The 20,917-nt window shown below is 37.8% G+C and overlaps 1 protein-coding gene across 10 annotated transcripts in view; it reads right to left on the reverse strand.

The window, feature by feature from the left end:
* The window catches only part of LOC109852858 (homeotic protein antennapedia), a 147,865-nt gene that overhangs the window by 42,228 nt on the left and 84,720 nt on the right, over positions 1–20,917 (reverse strand). For 2 of the 10 annotated variants that reach the window (XR_002250041.1, XM_020424404.1), the window contains exon 1: positions 1,557–2,020. The exons of 7 other annotated variants lie outside the window; for them this stretch is intronic. The gene's annotated coding sequence lies outside the window, so the exon portion shown is untranslated. Of the gene's footprint in view, positions 1–1,556; positions 2,021–15,969; positions 16,081–20,917 lie in introns of those variants that run through there. One more of the 10 variants, XM_020424415.1, reaches the window with a different exon arrangement.

The following is a 20,917-nucleotide window of genomic DNA, read 5'->3' on the forward strand; positions in this document are numbered from 1 at the left end:
CCTAGCCCTTTTTTCACACCGATGTTCGACGAAAAAAATAACATTGTGAGAAATATCGCAGTGTCGACAGTTGAAGAAGTGTATCTATAAGAAATAGTACTCTATACCAATGACGTATATAGCAACGTTTCTCATCCTCCAGATTGGTACAAGAATTTCGATATTTGCAAAAAGCAATTAAACGTTGAAGCAACTTATAAGAAACAAAAATAGCAATTTTATAATACACAATTATAACGTAAGAGCGGAACCCTCTCTAAAGTTTTGATCGCACAAAAAGAGAGAGCCCGAAATGACGAAGAAATGAGAGAAAATATTCCAGATCTTTTTCGAGATATCTCGCGAACTCTCGTAAGCAGCGAGTATTCGATCGGCACGTCGATAAAATTTTGTTAACATATTTGAAGAAAAACAAAATTGCGACGTTGTAGGACGAAGTAGCCAAACGATCACCGGCAGCCGGGCCGGCTGCAAGAAGCTGAATAAATTGCAGTTAACACTGGAATCTGTGTTTTTGCATCGACCGCACAAGCCGCCCTGAGATCTACTGCAGATCAATTACAATTAAGAGCAGTTAGCGAATTGCCAAACGTTTCAAGCACGCGGTGCAGATATATTCAACGCTTCGTGCGTGGCTCGATAAGCGCTTTCGCGGAAAACGTAATGTTGCGTCATTAATCTATGCGGCAGGTCGTTGACTACCGCAAATGACCGTGTTTACGAATTGTCTCAGTGCATCTGACTCGCACAAATGCATAAGAATCAATTTGATTTTGTTATAAAATTATTTCAATTTTTATATTAATTTTTTGTGTTGTTTAAAAAACTAGAAAAAACTTAAGATAATTAACTAAAACTATATCATGTAAACTTATAGACGTCTTTTCGTCTGATATAAAATAATTTTGTTTGCACAAAAAACAATATCGCGCGAAAGAATTGTAGACATGTAGAGCAGATAACTATCAGTCGTCCGTGTACTTTGTCAATGACCACGCGAATTTTGATGAATAAGCGGAAAGTGTATAAACGAATTTTGGCAGGATCGCTCGTTATGGGTTTTGTAATGTGACACTCGAAGCATGTTCCACACTGTGATTCGACGTTTAATTTAAATGTCGCGTTATCTTTCGTGCTATTTCACGTTTCCGTGTGTGTCACTTACAAAACGCGCATTATTATATACAAGTTGATATCTTTAATTAAAGACAAAAACTAGCCATTTAGATCTTCGAATGTGTTCAATTTTAAGAGTCGAGAGCCAAGAGAAAGTTGTTTACAACAATTTTAATATTGTATGCGTTTAATACCACATTTATTTAACATTATATGCGTTTCTCTATTATATAAACTAATTAATATCACAAGTTTCACTCTCTTTTCTTTGTTTCATCCACTACCTACTTATTTATTTAATTTTAATGTAAAATTTTTATTTAGGAAACTCTGACATAAAGGCGCGCGCTACTATTATTATTATTATTATTACGTTCACAGCCTTGAACGATAACTCAGGATGGTTAATTATAAGGTTATCTGACTAATAATCCGCTCACCTCCGTCGCTTCTTTTTCCGTCGCCTCCGTCGGCGAGGTCGCCTCCTAGTTTCCCCCCTGTTCAAGGGGGTAGTCGCTCTCCCTTGTAGTTTCAGGGCCGTTGCTGCTACGCTAAACTCGACTTCTCCCCCTGCCTTGCTTCTTCCCTGCACCGGGGGCCTTGTCTCCGCCCCGGCGCTGGGCCCCGTCGTGGCTGGTACTTCCCTTTACGCACGACCTTCTCAGAAGTCTTTGTCCACGAAGAACGAACGAATTCGCCGACAGTCACCGAGCGAGTCGCAACGGGACACTGCGTGGGATCAGAAAAACCCAACACCGTCGACGAATCATGTGTCCTTCGAGCAGACTCACTGTCTATCAGGTAGAAGAACCATGTGAGTCCATTCACCATATCACCCTTTCCTCACTATGCGATACTTTTTTCACACGATTCTTACGAAACGGAGAAGTCACACAAAATATCTCGGAGCGCTTTTACGATCAAACTCCGATCTTTATTTATTTATTTATTTTTTTTTTTTTTATCTTATACTGGTACTGTTTTTTTTTCGAGTTGAGGTCTCACTTTGTCGGATTGTCTTAAGAAGATATTGAAGAATCGCAGTGTGTAATTTGTCAGCTGACAGAGCTGTGTGCTGATGAATAATAATAAAAAATAAGCGAGCGATTGACTTAGCGTGACATCCGGAAGGGGATCAGGTCATCCGAAAATTATCCTCGTCGCACTTTATTCAGACGTTAACTGCCGGGACAAAAACCTGAGTTTACTGATCGGGCTCCTTCAAGACATAGCGAACGTATGACGTGAGGTCGATGAACAGCGCACTATTTCCAATGAATCGCAACTTAACATTGATCTACCAAGATCTACGATGCTCAAATTCCGCAGTTTGGAAAAACAGTCCTGAAATAACGTTCTACAAAGCACAAAATCGGATCTCGTTTTCCAAATTCAAAATTTCTTTCGAAGTTTCTCTTTGAAGTTTCTTATATCCGAGAGACAACAAAGAAATCAATCCTGGGAACAGTGCGAATTATCGGACGTGAACAAAAGTAGTTTGTATTTACGACGAGCTCCTCACGATGTCACACTTTCTCTCAATCATTCGATGTGTCCTTATCAATATAGCTGCTTCAGCTCGGAAGCTAAAGCACAATGATCCCGCGAGGTTGTTGGTTTTTTTGTTTTCGTTTTGTTTTCCAATGTACCAAGAAAATAAACGTCGATCCTTCAGGATTCGTTAACTGGAACTCGATCCTCGTGTCGGTCCTTCGGGCTGTATCTGTCCCGCAAGTACTTTGACAAACTCGTAGCCGAAAGCGTACCGCACGTGTATCGCGTCGCACGGGAGACCGTGATTTCGGGTGATATCATTCGTCACCGGGCGAATTCCGAACGCGGCATCCCGTTCACGAGTGGCGGTCCTTACGAGCGCTCGGTACGTGTCGTCGGCCAGCGTCGGGACGGTCTTGCGCTCGCCGATACCCATGGAAAGCCGCGGACGATGCCGCGGTGATGTATATCTTAAGCGAGAGATGCGACGACTCTGATCCGCGAATTCCACCCGCTCGGTTTCGCAGCCTCCGACCGGCGGGACCGGAGCGCCGCGACGCGAAGCGCCCTGTGCACATGCGTTAAGCTTCACTCCCCCGATACACCCGTATACCCCTCGACCGTCCTACTGTTCTTGCCTCTCTTGACGCCCCCGTGATCCAGCACGATGGTGGTTGTGTACAGGCACCAAGAAGACCGAGCGAGAGTCCCTTCTCTCCCCTACGTGTGTCCGTCTTCGGGACGCACACGGGGAGAGAATTCGACGAGCACCACGGGGACACTCGTGAGAGAAGCGTAACACCATATATATTGTCTCACCGATGTTTTCCTCTACGTCAACGAGACGCGTTTCTCCGTTGCTAATTACGTCATGGTATATATTCCAATGATTTTGGCTGCTATTCTCGTGTTTCACACGAAGCGTGCCATATGAAACCTATTTTTATCATAAGGGAGAGGAGGTATTGAATTACATTTCATCATCTAATTTATCGAGGATTTATTCAAACGCGGAGGAAGAGAATCAACGTCGAGTCTTGCCGTCTTTTTTTTTGCGCGAATCTATTTCTAATTCCTCTTCGACTAATTTGAATCTCCAGAAACGCTCGAAATAAAACATCGCCGAGAGACGTTATAAACTCAAACGTACTCGCGTCTCACATCGCATCCACGTGCCACTCATTCAAGCTTCCATCAACCGCAAGCGTACGCGATTCGAATTGAATGCCGAGCTTTCGAAGCCTCGGAACGTGCACGGCCTACAGTGTCGAAGGCCGCGGAGAAAATTGCAGAAAATCCCGAGTCCGTCCACGCCGTGGAAAACCGCTGACGGATTCGATCGTCAATCTTTCAACAGTCGTCGTAATCCCATCAGGCGACTACGTCGATTTCGCGTACAAGTTAGATGGGACCGCGATCAAATGTGTATTTCCGCAATAATGCGTGTTATGCGAAAACACACAGCGAAACACGTGTCGAATAAAACGTGCGCGCGCAAATTCCATCTCGTTAATCTTATGGGCGATAATTAAAAAATAAACAAAATTGATTTTACTTCTTTAAAAATCATGTAAACACGTGGGTGAAGAACCTGTTCGAAAACGAGACTATACGCGAGGAACTAATTTAATTACCACATTACAATGTATTGCAGAACATTATAATTCGTGATGTTACGCGGTCTAAACTGCTATTGCGCGCTGTAGCGTAACGTACGAGGAACATAAAGAGAGTGCGTTACTTTATAAATATTAATTGAGATTTCTGTTCTCCGTTTCGTTGAAATATGTATTGCTCTACCGTGTTTTTATATCGCGCATATAACAGTATTATTTACTTATAACAGTATTATTTACTTATCAACAATATTTTTTTATTTAAGTACTTTAATTACTATATTATTAAAGAGAATAAGTAATATATTTATTATATTTTATTATTCGATTACTTATTGCAAGATCACTCGTACAATTGAGTCGGTTTTATTGTTGATGTAAAAAGAATGTATTAACGTCACATTGCGATTTACGTCTTAAGGAATTTCTTAATTTGTATATACGCACGAATTTTTTGGCGCAAAGACCGAAGAAAGAAACAAGAATCATCTATATTGTGTGTACACGAAAACGTATTTTCGGAACGCGCCGAGCTGCTATTGCAGGTTTAACTCACTGCTGGGGAGATTTAAGAGACACCGAAAGCGCTAAATTTTCGGACAAGTGCGGTAATCGTTCTGCGGATCGCAAGAAATTAACGGGACACTAAGTTGTGTAGACTGCGCTGTGAGCGTAGGGAAGGTAGCATCGAGAAATCACAAACTAGGCAGCTACCAAGACAGCAAAGTTCGCACGTCGGTAGGGAAGGAAAAGAAAAAGAAAAAACAAGAAGAGAAATCTAAAGAACGGCTAGGAAGAAAGAGAGAGAGAGAGAGAGAGAGAGAGAGAGAGAGAGAGAGAGAGAGAGAGAGAGAGAGAGAGAAGGTACATAAACCAACGGGCACGGGCCGTGAAACAAAGCAGGAGTTGCCGGCCGTGTAATTGGACTTTTTGGAACTTGCTACTCTTTTTACAAGTACAAAGCAGGTGGGTACAGAACGGGATTTTCTTAATTATTAATCGAGAGATCTCGGGCTGCTTATTGCATGCACATTTACTTCATCTGCATACGTACGTACGGGCAAGTTCGCTTCTCGACGAACAAATATACGTCTTTGTTAAGAGAAAATTATTCGTTCTTTTTAATAAATAAATATAACAAAAGAGCGCATAAAAGTAAATATTACAAAATGCGCCGTATACATTCCCGACGTTGTGAGTCGCCATGTAATGACGCCATCAATAGAGAAGATAATATCGTCAGCGGGAAGAAGCGGAGCCAACCGTTCATTTGTCCAGTTAGCTCACGATTGCCAGACGCATTGGGGCTACTACCGTCTTGGGCAAGTCGCACACACGCAGAAGCCCATATATATGTATATGTGCGTGTACGCACAGGAGCTTCGTCTCTCACAATCAGTAATCTCTTCCTCCTTCTACTTCTTTCATAGGCTACGCAGTCGGTTCTATCTCACGATCGTAGATATATACGCTTCAGCATTCGCCCGCAAATGGTCGGACGATGGTCGCGTAAGTGTGCGCGCTACCAGAACTACGTGACCTAGTTTGTTGATGAGACGCGTGATGTCCGCGTGAAATAAACAGAGCTTTATGACAATTGACAAACGCTCTGATTGCCGTCTTGTTGTTACCGATAACTAACTATTCATCCGTTTTTATAGACGCGACTCGATAAGAAAACAATATTGCGCGCGTAATTTAATGTTCAAAGTAAAATAACCGATTCGAAATAACATCCTCTCATTATTGGAAAAATATCGATGTTTATAATAGCTAGCATATTTTATTAGTGATCTCTACGATTGTCATATTGCATCATACACAATATTATTTACGATCAAAGAGCAGGTCATGAAAAACCAAGTTAATTATGTTATTATTGCGTTACATGCGATATTTGTTTGCGATCAAGGAGCGATTAATAATAAAAAATAAAAAAACACGTTAATTGTACGTATAATTGAAAGGTTCGCAAACACATATGCACAAGCATCGTCGTCTATAATCCAGTAGTACGTTGAAGAATATAAAATTGTTATATTACAGGTTTTATAACTCTTCCCCGAGTACGTTTCGGAATTAAAATTCCGCGCAAGTTGTATCTTTTTGGATCTGCAGAGTACGTGCCAACGCAGCGATATCGCTTTTCCGTTATCCATGCGGAGAGCTCGTCGACAGTTACTTCTGTGATATCTTTCACGAGAATATTGATCTCTTATTTGAAATCTTATTTTCAGCTTAAAATATTTAAACACGTCGCGTATATCAATCGTAAAAAGAAATAATTAAAACGTCATATTAAGCAGACAGAAGTCTATGTCAAACGTTTTTCTCTCTTTTTCTTGTAAAGTTCAAATATTTCTCTGTCAATCAAGTGTGACGTCGTTGTTCAGATATAAACGTTCAGATAAGACTCTCATTCATTATTATTCTGCCTCGTATAAGAAGCACCATTGAAACGTGAAATTGACAAAGTTATCAATAAACAAAAAAATCAACAAATCAATAAATCAACAAATAAAAAAAATGTGCGCGTATAACGTGTATAAATATACGCTCTTCACGCATCACCGACATCTCATGAGCATCGGGTAGATTATACTGACGCATAAGGGAGAATCCCAACCCTACGGTAGAGGAAACTCTCTGCGGGAGTAGTCCGTGGAAGCGGAGCCAGAGAAGTTTCGCCTCGAGAGCGTGACGGGGGTGGAACGAAGGGTGGCGTGGAACGAACGGAACGGAGAAACGCTGGTGAAGGAGGACGCTGGGGGGAGAGAAGCAGGCTGACGACTCGGGGGTAGGCTAAGGGGGTGGTAGGCAAGGGGATGAGCCAGAGTTGGAGCGATGGCAGAGTATTGATTTAGTGGGTTTCACCGTCTCCTTCTATTTGTCTCTCTCCGTTCTATATCTCCACGTCTCCACCATCTACAGCCGCCCGGAGAGAGCGCATCAACTCACTGTTTCGGGGTGCGTTACCGTTTCTTAGCCGGCAAGACACGTTCTATTTTTGTGTAGCAAAATATCTAGATATTATTCGACTAAAAAACCCGAAGCCATGAACATTTACTCGCTTTTGTTACAATTTCTAACTCAAAATATGTGTACATTCTTTTCAGCTCGCGCAAATTTATATTGATCACATTGAGAAAAGATTAACATTTTAATAAATGTCACGGCATCGATCGTACGTATATGCTAATTATTTCAATGTTCTTATAACGATATTGCCGTTGATTTTTCTCGCGAAACGGTCAGTAAATGGCACACTTCTGACACGTTCATATTTATATATATATATTTTTTTTTCCCCACGTCAAATCTCGCCAATAAATTGCGTCACAGCGGAAGTACCGCTGAGAGCTCTGTAACACGGAAAATTCAGAAACAGTTACCGATTGAATAATCCGTGACCAAGCGAGAGATGGCACGCGAAACCGGTTTCGAAAACGAGTCAAGCTTGGCGTATAAATCGCGACGTATCCTCGATATTCATGCGAAACGTCATTTTCATGGCGGATAAGAGAAGACACTGGATGCCGCCGTTAAAAAAATAAAAAAAAAACCCAAAAAAAAACTCGATGATGCAAGACAAGGTCATTTGAACGCGAAATTTTTCTGACGAGCGACTAAATGTTGACCCAAGCGTCGATGAATATGCAAACCGTTTGTTCAGGTGAACGCTAAACTACAAGCAGGCGGCAGTGCGTATCGATCGGTGTCGTTCTAGCGTTAACAAATATAACACGAAGGTGTACGATATGCAAATTAAACGGCGGAAAATCGGTCTAGCAACAGAGTGTGTTGCAGTTTAATTTAATTCAGAATGATTATCGTTACGGCATGTGTATATACTGTAAATTTTCTGTTTACTGTAATTACACACATATATGTAATGTAATTAATATTTAAAACAAACGATTACTGCTGTTTCCGCTGTATAAAATTATCTAATTGTATCAATTATTTTTCGTTAAAATCAAGTAAATATGTTTTATTAATCTTTATGTAATTTGCGATAATTTATGTAACAAGTACACCGTAAACACGTATGTGAGAAAAGAAAATTCACGCCGCAATCATTACAATGATCTAATTAGTGATAGTAGCAACATCCATGCACGAAACAGTTTAGGGCACACAAGAAGAAAAAAAGACCGAGATACTATCTCCATATAGTTAAGAGGTGTTTACAACTTCAGGCAGTGAATCTGTGGGTAAGTGGTGGAGAAGATGGCAGTAAATATTCCTTGGATGCTACTCTCCTCCCTCTCCACTCTCTTCTTCGCCATCCTTTTTCCACTGCCAGTTTCCCTCTTCTTTCGCGTTCCAGCATGCCCTTCTCGTCCCGGCCAACCGGGGCAGCATCATCCTCCGCATCGCGGAATTCCAATTTACCCTCCTCGTGCCTTCTTTCATCCTCGATCGTGGAGCACGGTTCAAAACGAAAACACCCAATTGATTGTGTCCCCGGTATCCCTGCGTGCCATTTCTCTTTGCCCGAATTACGAAGGGTCTCAAACACGCTTTATCTACGCACCGAAGAAAGTAAAAGCGCAAATATAAGTCAAATGTTGTTTTATATAAAATATATAATGCTTTGTAAAGTTGCAGACATTAATACAAAATATTTTTGAAATTAATCAACGCCGTAAAAAAACAGAAAAAAAAATTATATTAATATCGACTTCCGATCCTTTCGGAGCGCATAAATATCAGAATGAAGGTTACTTTGCTTGAATTTGATGGATTTTATCTTCCATCTGAGCTATCCTCAAAGGAATAACTGGCGAATTTCCGAGCAAATTTCAGCGTAGAAAATTGGACCCTTATCACAATTTGGAAAACAGATTACAAAGTCTTCTAGAACTAACGGATATAATATTACGTAGTTTGCACAAACAATAATTATTAATATTTACAAGTCCAGAAAGAATATTCATCACTGTTTATATTGGGTGTTTTTCCAAAAATCGATATGTTCATAAAACCTGTGGAAATTTAAAAAATCTCAAAAAAAATCTCAAAAAAACTTAAAAAAATAAAACTTAAAAGATAAAACGTGTACTGAAAACACGCGTGTACTGGAAATAACGCAGCTGTTGTATCGGGTAACTTGTTTTCGGGATTAAACTGTATGTGTGTGTGTGTACGTGTGACCTAGTTGCTAAGTTTAATACAATATTACTAAAACCAATTATATTATTTATTTTGAGTACCAAAAACGTCAAAACGTTTTAAAATTGCGCAAAACTCAAAAAAGAAATAATAAAAGATGGTAATTTCTCAAATAATTTTATAAAAAAATAATAAGAGAAAATATGTAAAAATAGTATTGATAATTGTTTATAATTAAACACACAACAAATTACATAGACTATGAATTGAAATTTTCAAGCGTATAAAACAGTAGAGAAACAAAAAACGATACGATATATATCTCTGATGGAAATTGAAAAAGAAAACGGAGAGAGGAATAGAGGGAGATATCGCAGAGGGATGAGAAAAAAGCGTTGCTGTCTGCAGCCTCGGCCAATACCGAGGAGAGAAAAGGATAGGACTACCGCGTAGACTGGAAATGAAAGAGCTCAGCCCCGAACGGGCGATAATTCATTCCTGAACCGAACGAGGCAGCTGAATCCGGCGTTGCACACGTGCACGATTTCGTGGAATGGGCGGCGTTTTACGTGGAAACTCGCGACTAGTGATATCAATAGCTATGGAATCCACACTAGATTCGCAAAAGGGAAAACCGATCATTTTTTTTTGTGGTTTGAAAAGTAATTCATAACGCAAATTGTACGTTCAAAGGTATATATGGAATGTTATCATAATTTTTATTGCTCTAATTAATTCAAGCTTTTGCGCACATTTTGCAAATACACACACAACACGCACTGCGCATTTTTCTTTTTTTTTTTTTATCAAGTTCATTGTCATGACAATTAAAGGGTTTGATTTTAGTTACATGAGAAAAGCATTGTGTCTGTAAAGTTTCCAGTCGTGTATCTTTCGCGACAGGTGGCTTTTGCTACACTAGACGAAGGTGAGAAGAAAGTGAAACTTGCCTTTGTTCTACCTGTTTCTGTTTTTCCGATTGTGGAATTCAAGAAACACGGAGAATATCTTGAGACTTATGTCCCCTGTAAGACATTTTTATTATAAAAATGCAAACCATTGTTCCGTCATATTCTTTCTTTTTGTTACGTTCATTTTTTCTTGCGTGCGCGTGCACATATATTTTAAAAAATATTCATTTGAAGAAAACAAAATAGACAATACCAAAAATTAAATATGTTATATGTATTAAATTTTATACGTATATAAAAATGACTATTAATTTATGCAATTAATTTGTAACTTTTGTTCTTGAGTGTACTTCAAGTTCCATCCCTTCGAGGGTTAAAGGAAAGATGGGAGTTTTGTCTCTAAGCATAGAGCCAACGAAAGGGCGGGCAGTCAGCGTGAAACGAAAAGCAAGATTTAGATGTCATCCTCTTGACGTGGTGTTTTCCTTCTACTCCTCTTGTGTGGCACCATCCTTCTTTCCCTCTAAGACAACCGAATACTTTTTCGGTCTTCTCAAACCTCGCCAAATGACTTTATTTAAGAAAGACGTCCGACAAAAAAAGCTCCTATAATCTAATCAAGTTATTACACTTCTTTTCCTTATTGCGAGAAATTTATGTGTGAGAAATTGTTTGACAATATTACAAATATTGATTGTATAAATAATACTAATTGCGCACATAATTTAAACAGCTCAATAACGTACATTTTATTTTTATATACTTAAATAAATCTTTTATTTTAAGTATATAGAATATCTTTTTCAATAAAATATATGGTTTAGAAACTTATCTATAACTTATAGTTTTAAATATAAGTTATAGATTATTGTTATACTTTTCTTACAATATCATAGAAAAAATTTTAACGCGCTCTCAAGAGTTTATCTTTTCAAAAAGAAGGAACCCTAAATTTTCTACGAACGCGGGATTAGCTCATCCAATCAGACGCAACATTGGAAGGGCGGGTTTAATTAAAATCTTCTTGGAGCCAGGCTATACTAAGTCCACGACTGGGAGATGCCACAAGATGTAAGAATAGAACATGAAGAGATTTCCCTGTGACTAGAATTTCTGAGCAGTTTGCCAAATTAATGAAAGATAGAAATTGTTATAATAATAAAAACGTTAAAAAAGTTATTTAAAAATTATTATTTAAATATAAAAAGATATGATAAAATTATACCTTTGAAATATTAGAAATCACCGGTAGTTAAATTTATCTTCTTATTTAAAAAGTAAAGTTTGGCATAAAATTGTTGATTAATTTTAAAATAAACAGAAGTATGAGAATGTAGGTGTGTGTGAGAGAGAAAGAGGGAGAGAATCATATTTGGTATTTAATTATTTTTTATATTGTATATATCCTAATATATTTTCTCTTTATAATTGATATTGATATGAATTACATGTTTAGTTTAGTGAAAAAATATATATAAAAAAATATATATAAAACTTCAGTGAAGAAAATTTTCCAGGATTTTAAACAAAAATGGAATAGTCGAGTTAATGTTCAAATAATATTAATCTCCAAAATTAAAGCCTGCCAGTCAGCCGATACAAAATCTTCATAAGTGGAGCTATAAATTTATCATGATCTGAACGCCAAGCCTATATTTACTCTATTATACAGACTCGTTTTTAAAGCCGTTTACGTTTAACGGCAAATAATCGTTTAGATGCCGCGCCATGATACGGGTCATAAATTTGCCGGCACCCATGGTGTTCGAGCTGTGTGTTATGATGGTGCGGGACATGCGCAGGTCAGTATCGCTTTTAAGCAGAGTGCGGAAGGTGGCAGCACTTACGAAAACAGCTGCCGCGCGCGAACTGCGGCCTTGAAGACAGAATCACACGCACTGCCATCTGCTGCGTTTTGCCAGAAGGTCGAGTACCTTCGAGTTCCAGCAAAATTGAACAGAGGGCCTTGCTCCACTTAACGTGCACGTGCGCGGGAAAATAATGATTTTCCAATGTCTAATAGCAAATACGGCAAAAGATTGTAACTAAACTATGCATGTTTTGACGTAAATAAACATGAGTTTTCAGTTTTTACTATAACAAGAAAATGATCATTTAAATCATACTTGAAAAAAGCATAAGTATAACACAATCTTCGTAAAGTATATAATAAGGTTATAATAGTCTTACTTTGCATGCGCAATATGCTAATCAGTCGCAACTTACAAGGAAAAATGCTAATAGACTATCATTTAGTATTTATATCGATTATATGCGTTAGCGACATTTGTTCTGAAATGTTTGTACATACACGCATATTTAGAGAATGTAACGTCTTATAATTACAGTTTGATGTAAAACCATGTTGTAAAACTAGTGACTATCTTTGGCAATATTATTATACATATTACATTAAATATATACATAAAATATTAAAATTGAAATTTGAAATATTACGTTTTCTTTACAAAACATTAATGTTATATTTTTAATAATAAATTAAAATTGTGCGAACATAATATTGACAATAAGAGTATAAAAATAAGCTGAAAACAACACCAAAGGAAATTGGTATATCTATGTCACTCGATTTCGCTAATGAAAGAATCGATTGCAAAAAGTTTGCATCGACACACGTGGTACCTGGGCTGAATAATTTTGTCGCCTTCGTATTTGTTTGGCGGCTGGCGCGTGGCACTGCTTATCAATCACTCGGATCAACCTACTGTTTGGTGCGTTCACGTCTGCCGTTCCCGCAATACCAATCAGCTACGCAGCGCGCCACTAACGCCAGTCCTTTCGCCTCGTGCATGATCGTTTGGGTGGTCCGCGAACCAAGCCAGAGAGGTGCCAAGGTCTATTATTAGTGACGGAGTAGGGTAACAAAAAAACACGTGAAGGCACGTTGCCGTAATTTCTCGCGAAGAAACCTCGGTCCGCGTTGGTGAACAACTCGCATCGGGTCAGATATCGATTGGACGATTCGCTGAATAACCTGTTCCGTGAACAGGTGTACGCGAAATTTTTCAAAAGATTTTTCGCGCATTAAATTTTTAACATTCTCTCCGGCAAGTATAATACACAAATGTCAGTGTTCTTGAAAAAATTGGAAAAAAACTTAATATAAGAAAGTAGACTTTTAATTACTATGTACATACATAAGAAAACAGAAATTTTTCAGCAAACATACCGTTGATGTAAGAAGATAATTTTAGAAGTATTTTAGTAAAACAAGACGAAAAAGCACATATTAATTATTGTTTGCGAACACACTTTTTTCAAAAGCTATAAATAGCACAAACGTTTATTGGGCGTTCCAGTTGTTCAAGTTCAGTTGACTATAAAATAACATGATAAATAGCAGACTAGGTCCGAGCGTAAGAGCCTGGTTGGACAGGTAGTAATACTCTTCGTAGAGGCTGTAAGTCATATTCGTCGGAGAACACAAGGAAATTGTGATGTGACGAGCAAAAGCGATAATCTCAAGAAAAACGGCTGGGAAAGAATTAAGGTGAAAGGCAAAGATTGACGATGACCAATTAGCCTACATACATTTTGCCAGTATATCCGTCCCAATCGTGGAAAAGTAAGATTTAACCACACGCTACGTGAAGAATGTGTGTCTGTTTTCTCACGCGCATATAGCAAACTTCCTTCCCCAAAACGTGCAAACCAAGCGGTAGGGTTTACTACTTACGTGCATAATAAAGTTCGCGCAATCGTTTTAATTAGTTTGTTAAAATGCGTTAGATCACCCACTTCCATAAACTACGCTGATCAAGATCGTACGAATTAATTTACTTTTTGCTAATATTTAAGATAACATATTGTTTGATACCACTGTAGCAACTTTGTGTGTTATTTAGGTAACGTGTATGATATTAACGTCACTAAATTGTAACAAAACTTTCATTTAAATTGTACGAGATGCGTCCAAAAATATAAGCATTCAAAATATTCAAAATTTTAACAATATGCTGTCAATAACTTCGTGCAACAAGAATTACATTCCGCATTGACTTTTATCTTCGAATACTTTTTAATAAAATTTTTTACACGAGCTGTAACACGTAATATCAAAGACATTGAAAAAAACCTATATATAAATTTTGTACGAATAAAACAGGAAACTACGCAGTGCTCAACCGGTTCTTTGGTTCACGCAATCGAGATCCCTGGAACATTCGAGCACACCACGCAGTAGTTCGCGCAATCACGTTGCGCAGTAGATCGCAGAGTAGATAAATGCGACACCAGCGCGCGGTACATGGTTTTAACATCTACACCACGAAGAAATACAGAAACTACACGTTGACGTTTTTCGCGCATCATTCCTAGATCCACATCTCGGCGAAAGGATAGCTTATCTCGAGCTAAGCATCGAAGCGTTACGCTGCGACAAGCTACGGCTCGGATGCTTATTCCATATCTTATATTAAGAAAAAATTGCTAAAATGAAAACCATATATATTACGATGTTATCTCCATTATCTTTGTCTTTCTTTCTCTTTCTTTCTCTATCTATCTATCATCCAGTAAACAGAGATACATGTGAATAAACTTTCTAGAGAAATATGCAATAAATTTTTCATTCTACATCAGATCCCCATAAAATAGAAAATTACTGACCGCAACCAGTTAAAATGTAAAATTCTTCGCTTGATATGAAATAAAGAGCAAATTAGTTTTATATGTGAAACGTTTAGCAAAACGTCCGAAAGTTTTCAAGTGTATAAAAAAAACCATCGATCCATGTTGTAATTTCTCAGTTTTTTAATCTACATTGAATCAATGTAGATTATTTGTTTGTGTTAATAAAAATACTCTATAATCTTTAAGTGTAAGTACATTTATCTTGAAAAATGTCTGTGTTTTCTATTAAAATTCTATATTTTGTAATAACGAATAAAAGACATATAAACCTCCTGAAACATTATTCAACAATTTCTAGCCGTCCCGTAGAAGAAGTATGACAGGGATAAAGAACGAGCGAAAAAAACAGCCTGAGATATATATGACACATGTGCCTATTTCAGCTAATAATCCCGTTATGCCCGGTTTGATTTTGCCCCGCGGCAGATAATGGACGCGCCAGAAACCGAACTCGGGACTAAATCAGCACGTTGGGGGCGTAAAAGGGGGACGAAAGGGGGACTGAAAGGCCGCCTCATCATCCGTCAACTGTCAAACGTCCGACCAATCCTGTACGCCAGAACCAAGAACGGAGCAACCACCCACGGGGCCTCAAGGGTAAATTACACCTAGCCTTCTACCCAATCTCGCCTCTTCCTTCCTTTCTTTCTCTTCCTTCCTTTTACACTACCTATCAAAGCATCCGGGAATTCTTTTGTTCTCTCCACCAACACACACATATTTCTGCCATTTTCTCGAGAGAAAGAGGAAGAGAAAGAATCTTATCAGAGATTGAATAAAACGCATAAACAAATCAAAATATAGTAACATTAACAAAAAATATACAAGTTGATTATTTACTGTAAATAATACTTCCTTTGTTATTATATTTATGGATAACATTATTGACTTGTTTATTATTTAATAATATACACTTTGAAAGCATTTTTTCCGCGAGTTTGAACATTTTATTTATTTTATATAGTAGATTTACTTTTTTAAAGTAAATTTTTGACATATAATTTACTCGTAAAATAGCAAATCTAGTGAAAAATACACAAAATAAAAAATTTTTACACACTTACCATTTTTGTTTCCCTCTTAGTAGTAGTTACTATAGTAGTAGTAGTTACTATAGTATAGTTGCACGAGAAACTCAACACAAATTTCGTGTTCGAAGAACCGATTTTATGTTAAATAACATTTTGACGCGCGTATATATATATATATATTTAATTTGTTACAGTAGAATAATAAAAATCAATTGTAGCCATATTGTGCGAAAATACATCTAAAAAAACTTAAAAAAAAACAGAGTAAGAGAAAATACAGTGTGAACAATTAAGTCATGTCATAATCGACATGCCAAACAACACATTGCATTAATTCTACATATGTAAAAAGGCAAAAAAACGCGTTATACGAAACCAGTTTTATAGAGCGAATAGTAGTTGATAATTATTTTCTTCATATTAGAGTTTCTATTTTGTAGCAGAGTAAGTGAGAAATATTGTCTATAGAATTATTAAGTTTAATATAATAATTAACACTCATTATTACATTTTAAGTATTTAAATATAATTTAATTTATGTAATTTAAAAATGAATGTAATTTAAAAATATTACTTAATATCTTTTGAAAAAAACTTTATCTAAATGTAATGTGCGTGTGTGTGTGTGTGTGCGCGCGCGCGCGCGCATGCGTTGGTTTCGCAGGAACGAGATAATATCACAAACTGAATATTACTTCACAAAACACAAAAGTCTGATATTCAAGGACAAAAACATAAGGCCGCAATTGTCCAAAATCACCAGACAGCGGAAATTTAACGCACGAGAGTAATGACATCCGGTGTTCGTTGTCACCTTGAAACGGGCAACGCAAGACGTAAGTTGTAACTGCCGACAATTGTAAAACGCGCTGTATGAAAATTGCAATGAAACCGATATAAAAGGAGAAACGGATCGATCAGGTAAGCTAACGGATCGAGACGCGCAGAAACACTGCCAGGATTATGAAGTGCGATGTTGATACGATGGCAGGCAGCGCCGCTGAAGGAGGAAGGAGCGCGCGCGGGAAACATGCCGTGCGCACCTATGCGACCTGCCGGATGCCGCAGAACACACAAGCACTCACATCTACTTGCCACACGTCGCCGACACCGGAGCTGAGACATAGCTCTGCGTTTTTAATGACACCAAAATTAAAATAACTGACCAGAATGTACAAATAATAAATAATTATCGATTAAAAAGTTTGATTCGCGGTGATGATAGTATTTGCGCGCCAAAGACAAAACTTTGCTAAGTTTTTTTTACTTTTTTTATTTAAAAATATACTGTTTGAAAAAAATTCTTTCGATCTACTTGTAAGATTTTTCTAATAGATTTTCTAAATCAAAAAGTTATTCTCCCGGCGTATTTTAATGTGCGCGTTGAATTTTGAATTGGTTTCAGTTGCCTAATTCTCATCGCAGACTATATATCTGCTATAATTACTTCGTCGGTGAAGAAAGCTTTTAACGTGGCGCACACCATGACCGTCGACGAACGAATCGAATCTTACGAACATGTACGAAGCTATACCCTAGCCATGTTGAGAAGGGAAGCCGAAGTAATACCCGGGACGTGGACGTAACGTAATGTATCGCCGCAGGAACAAGCGTGTTACAATGGTAACGCGTTCTGTCACGGTACGTGATATACTACATGGTGATGTGAACTAGAAACGCCCATGTTATATACCCGTAAAATAACAAAAGGTCCGGAAGTAAAAATCAGTGATTTCTATTTCTCCATGTGTGTATATAAACGTACGAGAAAATTCAATTTACTTTTAATATCTAAATTTTTTCTTTTACCGATAAATGTGTATCAATATATCAATCTCATGAAGGCAATAAGTTTACGTATTTTTTTCACTATTTATATAAATGGCGACATGCGCATACACGTAACGTCATAATTTCAATTTATAATCTATTCCGAACCGCAAAGTTATATTTTCTGCACTAGATATAACACGGAAGTACAGTAGTTTTCTTTGATATTTTTGCCGGCATGAGTCGAGAAAGTGTGTTGTGTTACGAGACAACAGAATCGACTTTTTTCGCCATAATAGAGTTTCGATTATAGTTCTTAGATTTTAGAAATTGTCCACAACAACTTTTCGTAGAAAACAAACCACATTTAACCTCCCATATCAAGGCATAAGTTTCGCGAAGCTATAGAAGAATCGATGTTTATGGATTTCCATCCACATGTGCGGGTAGAAACCGCCACGTGAAATCGTGTAGTTGATAGTAGCAATTACAAATCGCGTGATTTGTGGCCATAACTCGTCGCGACGGCGGCGTCGTGACGCTCCCAGGTTACCTGCAGGTGGCCGGCACGAAGTTACCTTCGCCTTCAGCACGGCACTGCTTTTTGAATGACGGAATATTACATCGGGGGTTATATACGTTCCCCTCAAAATTAGTGATGCGTTTGCTCATACACGGTAAACTCCATCAAACATCAGAAACTGGCAATTTGAAATATACATTCTAACTTAGATTTGAAAAGTACTCTATCAGAACTTAGTTTTTAGAAATTTTACGACACGTCTTTTTTTTCCTTTTCTTAACAAAATCGATTTACTGCAGTAAACGCAAATTTCGATTTTAATTATAAAATAAATGTCATCGCAAGCTCAAATCCATAAGGAATTCGAAATTTCTACGAATTAATTTCGAAGAACTGTAACACGTGCGGTGTTTAAAAGAAAGTAGTACCGTAGTATTTTGTTTCATCCATAGGTGGTAATTTAAAACACGATCAGTGGCGCAGCGTCGACAATTCAACCGGCAGGGGTCGACACACGTGGCGGATTTAGAAAGTCACGAACGCGGCCCCGCGACCGCCGTCGCCGGCACTCAATTTATTCGCTACCGCCGAACTCGTTCGGTCGCTAATTGAAAAGCGGACAAATTAACACAGTGAACAGATCGCTGTAATTTATAATGCCGTGTCTACAACAATGGATAAAGTACATCGGTACAAGTGTCGCGACACAGGTACCAATTATGATTGAAGAACAATGAAAGAAATTGAACAATGCTAAAGATGGATTTTAATTTGGGGAAATGGCATTTAAATGAGATTGGTTTTGAGAAATAATATATAAATTAAAAAGTTAAACCAAGTTAAAAAATATAAACATTTTTCCTTCCAGTATCTACTGATGATTGTTATTCTTTTGTGTCGTATCGGAGTTGTTGATATAATACAATACGAGAGAGAAATGACTCGATATAGTTCAAAGAAATGATCCCTGAGTTCTACGAATACGGTAGAGTCGTGTAACAAATACGAACGATTATTATCAAGCCCCATTTTGAAGGGGAGACAATAATTATAATAATTATATCGGAGTTGGGTGGTGCGTGGCTCCGCCGAGGAATAAATTACAGGTTTGCTTGCTGTGTGCGGTCGACATAGCGGCATAGGTCCGTTCGATAGATGCGTATCGCAATATTTCATGCGATAGAGAGCGCCACTGCAACTGTCAGTTTTCGCAATTTCTTATCGCCGCTAATATGGCCGTCGTGCATGAGTTAGACTTTTGACATTCGACCTACAGGTCTAACAAATTGAAAAATTATGCATTTACTGTATACATGGTGAAAGGCGGTACTGTAAATTGCAGAGGTTGCCAAGGTCTCATTACAATCTTAAAAGATGTTAGACATTATCACGCATCTTGGAATAATAAAACGATTCATTGAATAGTGACGTTTAACGCAACCAATCTCAGCAATTAATTTATATAAAAAATTTTTGTCTTAGAAAATATTTGCAATAGAGAGTAAGATATTTAATCCATTTCTTCTTTTCTTATATATTTTTATATTTATGTGTTATATAGAGAGTATGTATAAAAATATAAACTCGTATTTCATTTCCTTCTCCGTTTTATCTACTTATTTATCTAACATTTCTTGTATCTGATACTTCCGCATCTCTTCACTACTATCTATTCAATCTTTTTTTTTTCCGCTTGTGAAGACAAGTCCACAAAATCCACTGCACCATCTTCTTCTCCATTCTCAACCTTCTTATCTCCTTTCGTCTCTGCATCCTTCTTCACACTTTCAGAGTGTTTGTGATACCGTCTTTCTCTTCCACTTCTTTCTTTATTTGCCAGGCACACCGAGTACATGCGATACATGTGATTTTCTTCTTCTTGTCCGTCTTTTTATTCCCCTCTTCTCACCACAGTGAAGATTGTAGCGCGATTAGTGTAGGCTCCGATGTCACGTGGAAGATACATTGCCCTCGTGCCTCGGACCGCATTATATGTACCAGCGGTGTATGCATATCTACCATGGCTTATACGGGCACCGTTTATATACGGTAACACTGTAAGTGCATAATCGCCGATCGCATCTGCTTGCACTTCGCGTCAAGCTATGGCACCTTGCATGTCACCAAGCACCAACAATGTGACGTATATCGTGTAAACGAAGTGATATGTTCCAGTGTTGTGTGATACTTTTCAACGATAGACGCGATATTTACTACAAATTATTGGATATGTGCTGCATTTGTAAATTATTAAAATAAAACATCGATTATACATATGGGGAAAATAGCAGTTTTACAAATTCTATTCTTCGGACGTCTCGAGATCCTTCACGCGATTTCGACACTGCAATTTTTTTGTACACAATAATATGTTATTTAGTCCTATCAAACCTTTTAAAACGATATATTTCTGTTTTTGTAAATTGTTTATTTGAAATTGTATATTTGAAAAATTGTAAAGTTAACAATTAAATATAAAATGAAAGTAACTAATTTAAACACCTAAAGGATAACGCGCCAAGTCACAGTACGACTTGACCAGCAGATGATTTATTCTTACTCGTTACTCAAACAGCTTTTTACTTTAATCATATTAATGAAGCATTTAATCATTCCCCGCATGCTTTACAAGCCGCCGGGTGGGCCTATTCTGACTTTGCTGTTAACAAGAATTTCTAGACAGTGTTT

The sequence above is a fragment of the Pseudomyrmex gracilis genome, unplaced genomic scaffold (genome assembly GCF_002006095.1).
Source record: "Pseudomyrmex gracilis isolate BER0280 unplaced genomic scaffold, ASM200609v1 scaffold_38, whole genome shotgun sequence".
In the NCBI taxonomy this organism is placed as follows: domain Eukaryota; kingdom Metazoa; phylum Arthropoda; class Insecta; order Hymenoptera; family Formicidae; genus Pseudomyrmex; species Pseudomyrmex gracilis.